The 10,000-nt window shown below is 51.3% G+C and overlaps 1 long non-coding RNA gene across 1 annotated transcript in view; it reads left to right on the plus strand.

Moving 5' to 3' along the window:
• The first annotated feature begins 5,569 nt into the window (after positions 1–5,569).
• The window catches only part of LOC147997181 (uncharacterized), an 18,372-nt gene continuing 13,941 nt past the window's right edge, over positions 5,570–10,000 (plus strand). The window contains exon 1 of the long non-coding RNA XR_015648124.1: positions 5,570–5,834. This is a non-coding gene — a long non-coding RNA (uncharacterized LOC147997181). The remainder of the gene's footprint in view (positions 5,835–10,000) is intronic.

Below are 10,000 nucleotides of genomic sequence, written 5' to 3' on the forward strand. Positions count from 1 at the left end.
GTTTCCCATCGCAAAGCTCTTTCCAGATCCTTCCTCCCCATCCACCACCCCGTACTAACCCAGGCCTGCCCTTAGATGTGGTTGATGCATACCCAGGTGAGTCTCCATTGGAGAAAGGACGATATTCCCATCTCCTATGACTGTCAATGGCCGATGACCTAAATGCCAGTGACTTCGGACTTGACTCCATTTTCCCCTCTGAGAACTGGGTTTGGATCTGTTGAATGCAGGCAGGCCCTCGGTTTTGAAACAAACAAACAAACAAACAAACAAACAAACAAACAAACACACCAAAAAATATTTAAAGCAGGCAACAACTGCCTGCACGCCAAGAGACTGTTGACTCCTCTTTGGAGATAGTACGATGTGAAACTTGCTTAATAAAGTAGAGTCCACACAACACAAAGGGAACACTTTAACAAATTATGAAGGAGAGAGGGGGGGGGGTATGTTTATCTACCTCCTCTTGTTTCTCAGACTAGAGATTTCATCTTCCTCTGTCTCTCGAGTGCTGGTGGCTTTGCTGCTGGTTTGGGGGGGGGGGATTGGGATAGGGATAGGAAGAGAAAAGGCTTGAGTGCTGATTTTAAAGCTCTCTCTCTCTCTAAAGCTCTCTCTCTCTAAAGCTCTCTCTCTCTCTCTCCCCCCCTCCTTCTCTCTCTCTTTACACACACACACACACACACACACACACACACACACACACTCACTTCCTAGGATGAAAGAAAAGAAATGAAAAGGAAGGCACCCATGGTGATGCATGACTTTGATCTCACTTTGGTCTCAGCACTGGAGAGGAAGATAGGAAGACCTATCTAGATGCAACGTGAAGAAGGCCTATGTCAGATGAGTTAATGGCTAGGGAACTGTTAGCTGGCTAGTCTGCCATTTTGTTGCAGTTGCTAATATTATAAGGACACTTTCTCATTGGTTGTTTCTGCTGTTGCTGCCAGAATTCATTACATATTCTGTTAGGCTCTTCTGTGTGATAACACACTCAGAAACCGAACACTGTTGAAGTCAGTCTAACTGCTTTCTTTGTTGTCTAGTTACCCGCAATAATCTTGGACCTGAACTGAACACCCAGCAGCACTTCCCGCACCCACCCATGTATAAGCTTTTATAACCTGGACCACCAACACTAGAGCGACAGGGCAGACAGAGACTATTTGGAACCGGACTTCCATTTTGAGTTTTTGTTTGTGTTCTTGTTTTTTTCTCCTGTCCTGTCCTGTCCTGTCCTGTCCTGTCCTGTCCTGTCCTGTCCTATCCTGTCCTCTCTGTCTGTATGTCTGTCTGTCTGTCTGTCTGTCTGTAAATCCACACATATAGTTCTTTCCACATCTTATATCTCAAAACAAATAATGCTTGCTGTGATCCTCATTTCATTCAAGGGTACTACTCTCTAGACCAGAGGAGCCCCCTTACAATTCTCCACAGGTAGTGATGACCGGAGTGTTCAGTGCGACTAAGCAGGAATTATATGGTTGCCGCCATTATGCTTGATCTTACCGAAGGTAGGGTTGCGGGGCATGGTTGCCACGATGGCGACCAGTAGACCGTGATTGAGGAGACGGAACAATAATTAACCTACAATTCTCCCTCTCTGTCAACTGTTTCTCTGTCACTCTCTGTCTCTCTTCCCTCCTTCCCTCCCCCGTCTCTCAGACCTGAATGAGCATTGGAACTAAAGTAAATGTACATGTGAAAAGAAGCCAGGTGTGGTGCTGCATGTCTTTGATTGCATCACTTGAGAGGTGAAGGTGGGTAGAACTCTGTGAGCAGGCTGCAGACCTGATCCAGGTACTGATTTCCAGGGCTTTTGTGCAAAGACCCCTGACTCAACTAAAGAAATGAGGAGGAAAATAAAGAAACAGATACAATTAACTTGGAATAAACCAAACAAACTAAGAAAAAGGAAAGGCAGTAATGGAGTGGCCTGGCTTACAGAGGAGGGGCAGACATTTATCTGCCATTGCCTCCTCTGTTGAACACACAAACACAGGCGCCGGAGAGAGCGAGAGAGCGAGAGAGCGAGAGAGCGAGAGAGCGAGAGCGAGAGAGCGAGAGAGCGAGAGCGAGAGAGAGAGAGAGAGAGAGAGAGAGAGAGAGATCTGTTAATCTGTTTGTCTCCCTCCCCTAGTTTTTCAGACAGGGTTTCTTTATGAAAAGAAAGAAACTGGTAGCTGTAGGCTGGTAGCTGCTGGCTGTTAAAGGTCTAGGTAAAACAATGTGATGGCCTAAGAGGAAAATAAAGAAACAGATACAATTAACTGTTAAGGCCTAGATGCCGTGTGAATGAGGCCTACATCAGATTGGTTAAGATAACTGTCACCTGGCTAGCCTGCCATTTTAATATTGCAAGGACGCCTTCTCATAGGTTGTTTCTGCTGTCACTGCCAGAGTTCATTACATATTCTGTTAGGTTCTGTATGACACACACTCAGAAACCAAACATTGTAGAATCCAGTGTGTCCTTGAGTGCGTGTCTACAATGCGTGCGTGCGTGCGTGCGTGCGTGCGTGCGTGCGTCTGTGCATGCGTGTGTCCATGGCCATGCTAGAGCCCACCCCAGATTTGTGTTTCAGAGATCTTTACTTATTTATTTTTCCTGCCTTGGCTTGTGTAGGCACTAAGTCACCACACTTCCCGAAAAACAAAATGAAACAAAACAAAACAAAATCCACCAACAAATGGACCAAACCCAAACCCCAAGCCAAACAAACAAATATTCCTGCCTGCCTGTCTGTCTATCAGGGCTACAACAGAGAGAAGTGGAATCTTGAATGAACAAAACTAGAATACCTAAGTCTGCCTGTTTCCCCTCTTCCCACCCTCCCCTGCCCCCCAGCCCATCCCCTAGAGCTGGTCTAGCATGTTCTCTGACCCTGGGGGTGCGGTGAACCGGCCTGCTTTGCTAAACTCTGTAGTGTATAAACTTGGTAACTCTAGAAAGCAGGAGCTGAAAATGTGCAGATAAGGTGGTGGTCGAGCTGTGTGTGTGTTGGTGTGGGAGGGAGACTGCTTCGGTAACTGCTGCTTTTCAATGTCCGGCTGAAACTCTGTGCTTATGATGTATCTTTTGGTTTATTCGATTTTACTTACTGTCTATTGGGTTTGCATTTGATTTTTATTGATTTTATTGATATTTATGTTTAACTATTTTGACCTGGCTAAATGACTGACTGACTGACTGACTGACTGACTGACTAAGTCTACCTGGCATACAGGAGGAATTCAAGGACGAACGATTGTTTAAGTATGACAAAAATAAGTAAGTAAGTAAGTAAGTAAGTAAGTAAGGGGGTTGGGGATTTAGCTCAGTGGTAGAGCGCTTGCCTAGCAAGTGCAAGGCCCTGGGTTCTGTCCCCAGCTCCGAAAAAAAAGAAAGAAAAAAAAGTAAGTAAGTAAGTAAGTAAGTAAGTAAGTAAATAAATAAATAAATAAATAAATAAATAAATACGATCATTTAGAAGTAATATAGGCAGAAGGAGAACATGTGGCTGTGGATGGTCTGAGGCTTCTGGCTGCTTTTGGGTGCCTCTTCACCTTTCTGCACGTGCAAACTGAGTTTAATTAAGTTCTGTTTCCCTAGAGGCTGGGAAAGGGAGAAACAGAAGTGACCTGGAACATCAGGGCTAATGGCCGGCTGCCTCCATCTTGGTGAGGTCAGGTGTCAGCCAAGCTGGCTGCCAACCATCCACAGTTGAATCCAAAGTGCCCAAATGGGACACTATAACAAATCATGTATACAGATTTGTGTATATAGAAAACATTTTTCCTTTCTCTTCTTTTCTTTTCTTGAGAAATTCAGCTGGTCCTGATGTCTTTCCCTCGGTGTGTCCCTCTGTCATCTCTCTCTCTCTGTCTCTTTGTCTTACTGTCTCTGTCTGTCTCTGTCTGTCTCTGTCTCTGTCTCTCTCTCTGTGTGTGTGTGTGTGTGTGTGTGTGTGTGTGTGTGTGTGTGTGTGTTCCTTAATCTCAGCAGCACTACTCATCCAATCGATTTTTCCTCTCCCCTTGTCTCCTTCACATGGCTATTACCCCACCTTAAACAGCACTAGAAGAGCCTGGCAGGCAGATATCTACCCTCTATGCTGTCAGAATTTTTTTTTTTTTTTTTTAAAGTCAAAACCTGGATTCTCAGGAGCCATGTGGTGTGTCCTCCTAGGTTCTGGTGCCCTCTTCTGGCATGCAGACATATAGTCAGCAGAGAGAGCTGTGTGGGTGGCCGAGGCAGGCAGAGTGGACCTCTGTGAGCTTGAGGCTAGATAAGTCTACGGAGCAAGTTCCATGACTGCCTGGGCTATACCAAAAGAAACGTACCTTGAGGCAAAACAAAACAAAGCAGAAAAGGTTCTGCTTTTATTTTACAGACATGTGTTCTCTCTAGTCCTATTGACTATAGAAGTTTGATCATGAAGTCACATTGATTTTTATTACAGAGTTTATTTGTGTGTGAGAGAGAGAGAGAGAGAGAGAGAGAGAGAGTTTTTTCTTTAATCTTCAAACATATTTTTTATTGTTTATTTATTTTATGAGCACACTGTCACTGTCTTCAACACACAAGGAGAGGATTCCATTACAGATGGTTGTGAGCCACCATGTGGTTGCTTGGATTTGAACTAAGGATCTCTGGAAGAGCAGTCAGTGCTCTTCACCGCTGAGCCGTCTCTCCAGCCCTGAAACAATATCTTGAATAAACAATAACAAAAACACTAAAACTAAGTCTGCCAGTTTTCCTCTTTCTTTCTCTCTCTCTCTCTCTCTCTCTCTCTCTCTCTCTCTCTCTCCCTCCCTCCCTCCCTCCCTTCCTTCTTTCTTCCTTTCTTTCTTTTTCTTCAGATAGGATTTCTTAGTGAATGATATTTATGTTGATATAAATTTTTTACGTACTTTTGACTGGCTAACTAACTAGCTAAGTCTGCCTGTCCTAAAGAAGGAGTTCCCCTGCCACAACTAAATACGTGCATAGAAAAAAAATATATAATTATTAACTTGGGATGAAACTAATGTAACAAGCAAGCAAACAAACGCACAAGCAAACAAAGTAGGGATGGTGGTGCTGGGTGCCTGGTATATGGGAGATGGGAGACCTGTGGTCTAGAGCGTCCAGAGCTCTGGCCTCCATACTCTGGACTGCATTCTCTCTAGCAATCTTCCCAAAGTGGCTGTATTTAACCATGTTTTTATTTTTTAAATTGGCTCTCTCTCTCTCTCTCTCTCTCTCTCTCTCTCTCTCTCTCTCTCTCTCCCTCCCTCCCTCCCTCCCTCCCTCCCTCCCTCCCTCCCCCCACCACACACACAGAGGCACGTGTGAACAAGGGAATGCAAATGCACAAAATAAGTATGTTTTGATCAGAGTGAAAACAAATCACGGGAATTTTAACCATTCCACCATCATTCCACCATTCTTTTAATTTACTCTCTGTGTTTAGTCTTCCAAAGAGGGTGGCAGGTGTGTGGTTTGGTGAGTGCCGGCTGGCGGTGGCAGCGAGGAACAGAGAACAACAACAACCCCCCCTCCCCCCCATCGGGATCGGTGGAGGGTTTTAAAAATGAGTGAGCCATTTAAAAATGGTGTGGAACTGAGGTCGCCGCCACCCTCCCCTCACGACGGAGTTTGGACGCTCCCTTTTCCTAACTGTGCCTGTTCCTTGCTAATTGTTAACCGATTCGAGAGTGCATGTCCTTTCACTTAGAGGTGGCCTGTTTTCACCGCTCCGTCCTACTTTCCTTTTCTGGGTGCCTGAGGGGGTTGGCCCCGAGTCCATCCCGCGTTCACTGTGTTCCGGCGGGACAACCGGGACCGTTTGTGCCATTCGGGAGAAGTGGTGGGTACCTGCCCCGTTGTGCGTGGGTGAGTGTCCCCCTGAGCTAGGGAGGTCACTCCGGAGAGACGGAATGAGTGTGTGTGGCGGCGGCGGCGCGTGACAGTCTGTATTGGTTTGCTTGATCGAGATCGCTGTCGGGCGACACCTAGTGGCGACAAGTTTCCGCAACGCTCCTGTCCCCCGGTTGGTGACAAAGGACGGGGAAGTGCCTGTGGTGAGCCGGCCAGGGTGAGAGGGTGACAGGCAAGCAGGCGGGTGCGCGACGGAGACGCCGTCCTGTCTGGGGACCATCTCTAGCTAGGAGGTTGTACCTGGAGAACTTCAGGGGAGGAGGGTGGCTGTACGACCTATTGGGACACAAGGAGGGGTTGGTGGCAGCTGGATGAGGTCGACCAGAAGGCTTGGGCCCCGTCCCGGATTTTTTTTTTTTTTTCCAATTTTTTTTTTTTTAATTTTTTATTTTATTTTATTTTTTTTTTATTTCTTCCCTCCTCTCCGGTCCCAGCCAGCGGGACCATAGACACTTTTGAGGCCGAGAGGGTGCTGTGTCCCCGGCCTCCGAGCCGAGGTGGCCCGGCTAGGGGGCGCCACGGAGTTTTTTTTTTTTTTTTCTTTTCCAGGAGTCCCTTCGGTCCCAGCCAGCGGGACCATAGACACTTTTGAGGCCGAGAGGGTGCTGTGTCCCCGGCCTCCGAGCCGAGGTGGCCCGGCTAGGTGGCGCCACGGATTTTTTTTTTTTCTTTTCCAGGAGTCCCTTCGGTCCCTGATAGCGGGAGCCTGGACCTCTGAGGCCGAGAGGGTGCTGTGTCCCCGGCCTCCGAGCCGAGGTGGCCCGGCTAGGGGGCGCCACGGAGTTTTTTTTTTCTTTTCCAGGAGTCCCTTCGGTCCCTGATAGCGGGAGCCTGGACCTCTGAGGCCGAGAGGGTGCTGTGTCCCCGGCCTCCGAGCCGAGGTGGCCCGGCTAGGGGGCGCCACGGAGTTTTTTTTTTTTTTTTTCTTTTCCAGGAGTCCCTTCGGTCCCTGATAGCGGGAGCCTGGACCTCTGAGGCCGAGAGGGTGCTGTGTCCCCGGCCTCCGAGCCGAGGTGGCCCGGCTAGGGGGCGCCACGGAGTTTTTTTTTTTTTCTTTTCCAGGAGTCCCTTCGGTCCCTGATAGCGGGAGCCTGGACCTCTGAGGCCGAGAGGGTGCTGTGTCCCCGGCCTCCGAGCCGAGGTGGCCCGGCTAGGGGGCGCCACGGAGTTTTTTTTTTCTTTTCCAGGAGTCCCTTCGGTCCCTGATAGCGGGAGCCTGGACCTCTGAGGCCGAGAGGGTGCTGTGTCCCCGGCCTCCGAGCCGAGGTGGCCCGGCTAGGGGGCGCCACGGAGTTTTTTTTTTTTTTTTTTCTTTTCCAGGAGTCCCTTCGGTCCCTGATAGCGGGAGCCTGGACCTCTGAGGCCGAGGGGGTGCTGTGTCCCCGGCCTCCGAGCCGAGGTGGCCCGGCTAGGGGGCGCCACGGAGTTTTTTTTTTTTTTTCTTTTCCAGGAGTCCCTTCGGTCCCAGCCAGCGGGACCATAGACACTTTTGAGGCCGAGAGGGTGCTGTGTCCCCGGCCTCCGAGCCGAGGTGGCCCGGCTAGGTGGCGCCACGGATTTTTTTTTTTCTTTTCCAGGAGTCCCTTCGGTCCCTGATAGCGGGAGCCTGGACCTCTGAGGCCGAGAGGGTGCTGTGTCCCCGGCCTCCGAGCCGAGGTGTCCCGGCTAGGGGGCGCCTCCGAGACTTTATTTTTTCCAGGATCCTCCCCGGTCCCTGCCAGCGGGAGCATGGACTTCTGAGGCCGAGGGGAAGCTGTGTTCCAGGCTATCTACCATGGCCTCCTCGGTCTGTGAGCACTCAGGGTTCTAAGGTCGACCAGTTGTTCCTTTGCGGTCCGGTTCTCTTTCTACATGGGGACCTCTTGGGGACACGTCACCGAACATGACTTCCAGACGTTCCGTGTGGCCTGTCATGTTTATCCCTGTGTCTTTTACACTTTTCATCTTTGCTATCTGTCCTTATTGTACCTGGAGATATATGCTGACACGCTGTCCTTTTGACTCTTTTTGTCATTAAAGGACGTTGGAAGAGGCTTGCACCAAGGCTGTTTGCTTGTCCAGCCCTAGCTCTTTTCTTCTGCGCATGGGCCTCTTCGATGCTCGAAGCTTAGCGTCCCCCCATGAGTACGCGCTTCCTGCTTTCCCGTGCTTGCTTGCCTGTGCTCTGTGTGGCAGCTTTATGACAACCGTCCCGCGTGTCAGGCGTTCCCGATTTCCCCGTGGTGGTTGTCGTCCGTTACCGGTAGGAGTCGTTGGTGCCGAGTGCGACTGGAAGGGTTTTCCCGTTTGGTGCTAGTGACCCCCTGGCGTGCTCCTCTGCGGCCGACCGGTTTTTTTATTTGTTTTTTTTTTTTTGTTTTTTGTTTTTTTTTTTTTTTTTGTTTTTTGGAAGGAGTTCCCGAACCTCCGCTGCTTGGTGGTGTGTCCCTTTCTTTCCTGCTGTGTGCCTCCCGAGTTGCACCTTTTCTCCTTCGAAGGGGATTTTATTTTTTTATTTTTATTTTTTATTTTTTATTTTTTTTTTTTGAAGGAGTTCCCGAACCTCCGCTGCCCGTTGAGTCCCGTTCTTCCACGCCACGTGCCTCCCGAGTGCAACGCTTCCTTTTTTTTCTCGCCCTCGAGAAGGGTAAATTTTTTTTTTTTGTGTGTGTGGCAGTGTTAGCGACTTCTTCCCGTGCTCTCTCTCGCTCTTCTCGCTCGTATTCCCGTCCAGTGCGTTGTTAGAAAGCTCTCACGCCCGTTGTTCCCGATGCATGGCGTGTCTCGCTCCCGTTGGATCGATGTGGTGCTGCCGCGTTCTCTTCGGGCCGGGGCCTAAGCCGCGCCAGGCGAGGGACGGACATTCATGGCGAATGGTCATTCAGCGCGAATGGCGACCGCTCTTCTCGTTCTGCCAGCGGGCCCCTCGTCTCTCCTCCCCATTCCTTTGCAGGGTGGTGTGTGGAAGTCAGGGGTGCGGCTGTCCGGCACGAGCGCTGACCCGCGCACACTTGTTGCTGTGGTTCGCGGTGTCCCTGTGGACGTGTCGGGGGCGCTTGCCCCCACGCCGTTCACTGCTTCGCGGCCCTCTTCCCCCGTGCCGGGGGAAGGTGGTAGACCCGCTGCGGTGCATACCCTTCCCGAATGGTGTGTGCACGCGCCCTGCTTTGTGTGAGCCTTGCGGTGCTCCTGGAGCGTTCCGGGCTTTGACCACCAAGGTGCCCGCTTCTGAGTTGGCGGTGGCGCTTCCCGCTCCCCGGCGTGCCTCCTGTGCTCCATGGTGCTTGTGCCTTTACGCTTTCCCTTGTCCTAGTTGCCGGCTTTCTGCACGGTGACAGAAAGGGGGGGGGTCGAGGAGTTGAGTGTGCGGTTAAAAGGCTCCTTCCGTTGGGTGAGCGCCCACCCCGTGCCTATGTTTTTGGTGCCTTCACCCGCGGGCCCTGCGCGGTTAGGGTGGTGCTGAGCGATCGCGGCTGGCCCTTTTTAAAGACCGGACTCCCTCAAGTCAAGGCTCCTCCTTTGTGTGCGCCTTGAAGAGGCCTGGCTCTCGGCGGGGACCTGTCGCAGGTCCCCCCGGTCCGCGAATGCTCAAGAAGACCCCGGAGAAAGAGACCTTTGCCGATACCGCAGACCCCCCACCAGCTGGCGCGTGGTCCTTCCCGTTCTGTCCCGCGCCTGTTGCTCGTTTCCCGTTGCGTGCACGGAGCCCTTGGCTGCTCGTCGGTGTTGGGTTCGTCCCGCCCTCAGTGAGGAATTTGCCTTCTCTAGCTATCTTCGGAAAGGGCTTTACGATCTCCGAGGGGCTTCTCCCGGATGGTCCCCTCGGCTGCCCGCCCTGACCTCAGCCTTCTGCGCGCAGCGTTTGCTCTCTCGCCTACCGCGACCCGCGCCTCCCCGCTCCGAGTACGAGGAGGGATCACGCGGGACGGGGCTCTGTCGACCTGCCGCTGTGCGGAGCTTGTGGGGGAGATTGGGTTTCTGGTGGCAGGTGGCGGGGAAGGGCCGTGCACACGCCCGCGTGCGCGGTACCCCCCTCACCGCGAGGGGTCGTCGCGGGACGGGTGGGTTTGGAAGGGCGGCGGTGGGCTCCCGGTCCCACCCGCCTCCGTTTCCCCC

Source organism: Rattus norvegicus, unplaced genomic scaffold, assembly GCF_021556685.1.
Source record: "Rattus norvegicus strain SHRSP/BbbUtx unplaced genomic scaffold, alternate assembly SHRSP_T2T unassigned-0000236, whole genome shotgun sequence".
In the NCBI taxonomy this organism is placed as follows: domain Eukaryota; kingdom Metazoa; phylum Chordata; class Mammalia; order Rodentia; family Muridae; genus Rattus; species Rattus norvegicus.